The sequence below is a fragment of the Silene latifolia genome, chromosome 2, assembly GCF_048544455.1.
Source record: "Silene latifolia isolate original U9 population chromosome 2, ASM4854445v1, whole genome shotgun sequence".
Classification (NCBI taxonomy): Eukaryota; Viridiplantae; Streptophyta; class Magnoliopsida; order Caryophyllales; family Caryophyllaceae; genus Silene; species Silene latifolia.
The window spans coordinates 18107061-18111534 of NC_133527.1; the positions used below are offsets into that span (position 1 = coordinate 18107061).

A 4474-nucleotide genomic window follows, 5' to 3' on the forward strand; every position below is an offset into this window, starting at 1 on the left:
AAAATGAATAATAATGTTATTAATGTTAATGTTGTTGTTGTGAATAATAATGTTATTAATGTTATTATTATTATTATTATTATTATTATTATTATTATTATTATTATTATTGTTGTTGTTGTTGTTGTTGTTGTTGTTATTATAATTATCATTGGTATTATTATTAAAATTAATAACATTTATTATTAATATTATTGATGGGGCACGCTCAACCGACTTGACGAACTAGCCAATACGGGGTCATACAAGTCAACACGCTTGCAAACATGGTTACGAATTCTATAAGCGAATCGCGAACGGTAAGGCGTATTCATAGCGAATATGGTAACCATGCTTTCCAAGCCATAATTTGAGCTACACATAGAAACCTATAAATACCTCATTATTGACCAAACATAAGGTTTATTGCAGTAGTAACACTCTCCTTTAACAATTTTCTCAGCTCTGACAGAAGCGGGAATATAAGTCCTAGGGTTGAATTTGGATCCCACAGAAGGAACAAGAGTTTTAACAGGGGTATTTGAGACAGAAGAAGCAACTGTACTTGCTTTAGGGTAATGGGGTGGTTGTCTAATAGTTGCGGCTAGGTTTTCTTCCTGTAATCTAGCATAGTCAATAGCTTCAGCCATTGTCTTGGGCTTAAAAGCTTTGACAAAGGGTTTCAAAGAAGCTTTCAAACCCCCAACAAAACAGTCTAAGAAATAGTCATCACTTAAACCTGGGTTTCGTTGCATCATTAACCCTTTTAATGCTTCAAAATCGTCAATATATGAATCAATTGTTCCTAAATGATGCAATCTGTTAAGTTTTTCAGTCACATTATGAGAAGATTCATCCCGAAATCCGGCAAGTAAATCCACAACAAATTCATCCCACAATACTCCTTTATGAACCACAAGATAACTCATAACCCAAGTTTCAGCTTTACCAATCATGCTTAATGCAGCTAAATCAACTTTTTGTTCATCAATTATGCGACACAAGGAAAAATATCGAACACGTTTCTTAACTCAGATTGATGAATTACTACCATCAAAAACAGAAAATTCTAGTTTAGGAATGTACCCTAACTGCCGTGGAGGTGGATTTTCTGCATTTGATTGTCTTTCTGGAGTATTAATGCGTCTTTCCCCCAAATTAGCTTGAATACCCTGCATTAATGCCATCATTTGCCCAATTTGTGTCTCTAATTTCTGAGTATGTTGCGATTGTGCAGCTAACTGTGATTGTAAACCCTTAATTTGGTCTTCCATATCTGTCTTTTTTGTTCTCGTTTTTGGCGCCAGGATCGTAAAAAGCTGATACCAATGTTACATTATGCTTAGCAATGGCGGAATTAAGCTTACTGCAACTACAACAATGGCGTCAAGGAGCCTTGCTCAACTTGTGATTGTTGTTAAAGAGAATTTAGATAGAGAAGTAAGAAGAATTGAAACTGTAAAAACAAATGATATATTGATTGAATGAATGCTTTTGTTTACACTGTTGCTATTTATAACAAACTATAACCAACTCCAACTAATGGCCAGCTCACCACTAACAAACCGACTTAACAACTCAGCAAAGAGTCAACGAACTAAGTAACAAACGTTGACTATTCTTTAATAAACTATTAATCCTGTAACAACAGTGACTAATTTTATTACTAAAACATTTGATAATATACGCACCCATATTCTACTCTAACTGACCCGTGACCATTTAACCGACCTGTATTCAACTTGACTAGTATTCTAATCTGCCAAACCTGAGCCATCCGACTTGTTTGACATGTTTAATTTGCAATATTTTCTTATTCATTAGTTTAGGAAAATCCATAGTATTTTAGTCTCTTTAATATGTTGAATTAGTATCACTGGTCCACTTTTTGTGAAGAGAAAAGCGAATTTGGAGATTAATTCAATAAAACGGAGGGAGTATTAACGAATGATAACTTGTAACTAGAGAATGACTATGATTTGATTACTATATAATACTCATAAATTTACTTTATAAATTAAAAACTCATCAAGGTATAAGGACAATATCGTTATGGTAAGTTGTAACCATGAAAACCCACAAAAAAGATTATATCTTCTTCAGTATAATAGTATTGTACAACTATTTTAGATTTAACACTGAGTTTATGTATATTTTTTAAGCCTTTTTTAGTTACATTTTAGTTTCCTAACCTTAATACTCAAATCTAACCAAGCTTATATGTATTATTTTTTTTATTTATATTGAGTTTTTGAGCTTAATATTTAAGTGAAAGAGTTCGAAAATATTACATTAAAGCTTATTAACTTTAAAATGACACGCAAAAACTATATAACTGATTGTAGTGTAACTAATTGTGTAGTCCATGAATTGATGCAAAACAAATAACCTAAAAATTTGGCTTACTTAAATAGAGTTCACCTTTATATCTAAACATGGCCTCTCATCATTCGATGACCGTGGCTTCAATTATTGCACCAAGTAGCACCACCTTGAATATACTTTTCAACATACAATTTTAATTTTTTTTATCAAACAAATTATTCAATGTATTATTAAAGTTAATCATAATACAAATACATGAATCGACTTCATAATTACATTATTCTCTTCTATTCTTCTTCAATCTTCGAAGAAGTAAGTCTAGCAACCTTTTTGCTAAAGACCTTCCCTTAAAATCACAAAGCATTCATATAATTTAACCACCATGCATGCCCCAATCTAATAGACAAGATACAAAGTTGCTTAATTAGCAACAATTACAAAAGAATATGATTATTACACAAGTAATTTACTAAATAATCCGACACTAATGTTACTCCGACTTAGTTACATACCGGCCACCATGTCGTATTATTATCTTATCTACAACACGAATATTGGAAACATCATTTTATTATAACCGCTAACCCATTTCCAAAAAAAATAACCAAAAGTTGGATATTTTAACATGCAGCCGAGTCTGAGTAACATAATTCAACACCCGTTAATGTTAGTAGGGTACGCGGGGGAGAAGGTTGTATGAGTAGCAACATTAGATTTGCCTCTAGGGTTAGTAAATTGCTTGTTTTTATTAGTTTTAGCTCCTTGTTGTCCTCGGTATCTTCTCCTTGGGTGTGTCGATTGTGGTATAAATACTCCCGTTCCTTTGCTCGTTTCTCGTACTCGGTTTGCTTGATACATATCATATTGTGACGGTAATATTGGTGGATGAACTACCATTCTTGGAAATTCCTGCATAAATATGATGATTATGATTATTAGAGTTTGCTTATAAAGATTAATTATTGTACGTACGAGTAATTTTCACCAAGCTTTTTTTACTTTTGATTAAAAAATTAATCGCAAAGAATATAAAACGTAAACAAATGATTGAGACAACAGGAGTAACTTTTTATTAAAGTTTACAATGGCTAGATTATAAAGTTATTTCACACAAAACTTGTCGAGAAACTAATATATATGTTCGTCTTAAGGATTATTAAAGGCGAATCAAAATAATATCCGAAAAAAAAAATGACATGACATGTATTATCTCAAACCTAACTAATTCAGTCTTAGATAGACAACAAAATACAAGAAGATTACCCGAGGAGAAAATGAAGCAAATTTAGAGACATGAACATCATCATCTTCATCAATTAACATCGAAATTCGACGATTCAAGTCGGCATAGAAAACATCATCATCCATGGCTACTTCAATAGCCATATTTTTGTATGTTGTTAATGCACTTTATTTGTAAATAAAGAAGCTTAGCTTATATTGGTTGTAGTAGTGTATGAATTATGAGAAGTGTAAAGGAGCAACAAGGGTTTAAATAAGAAGTGGGAAGAATGTCATGTGAGTGGTAGGAACTCACAAAAAGAAGGAAGTGGGAGTTAGACAATCTGTCAACAGAGAGGATTTTCCGAGTGATAAAATGGGTAAGATAGAAACGGGAAACCCCACACAATTTGCTAATAAAAGGCATAAATTCTTGTTTAAGACACGTATTTACCTTAAATTTAAAACGAATTAAGCAGTTTGGATAAGATAAGAGTATAATGTATAGTGAAAAACCTAAAATTTATCCTTATATGCTTGTGTGAGATGATATTTAATTTGTTTTAGTGTTAAAAGAAATACCTCCATTTTAAGTGGGACTGATTGGATAAATGGGTGATGGGGATCCAACTTGTGATGTGGGTTTCTATCCAATTGTAGAGATTGATTGCTATACATTTGTGATAAGTAGCCGGCAAAATTTATAGCCCATGTTATTATCTCATCTTCAAAGATTTGTGCCTAGATTTAGATAGACTCTATTTCATGTTCCTTTGTGTCTTAATACTTGGGTGTTTGTGGATGTGTACGTCCATCACCTTTTATGTCCACAAATTTGCACCTTTGAATATTCAAGTTGGTAGGTCCTTTTTTAGGATATAAGTGTACTAAATTAATACTCCCTCCCATCCATCCTTTTTTTTCCCCTTTGAAGTGGGCACGGAGATTA

General features: G+C 32.4%; 1 long non-coding RNA gene across 1 annotated transcript; it reads right to left on the reverse strand.

The window, feature by feature from the left end:
• Window positions 1-2651: 2651 nt before the first annotated feature.
• On the reverse strand, window positions 2652-3907 carry LOC141642367 (uncharacterized). The gene is made up of 2 exons (XR_012543272.1): window positions 3568-3907; window positions 2652-3213 (listed from the first exon to the last, which is right to left on the reverse strand). It is a non-coding gene; the product is annotated as an uncharacterized LOC141642367 (long non-coding RNA).
• Window positions 3908-4474: the final 567 nt, after the last annotated feature.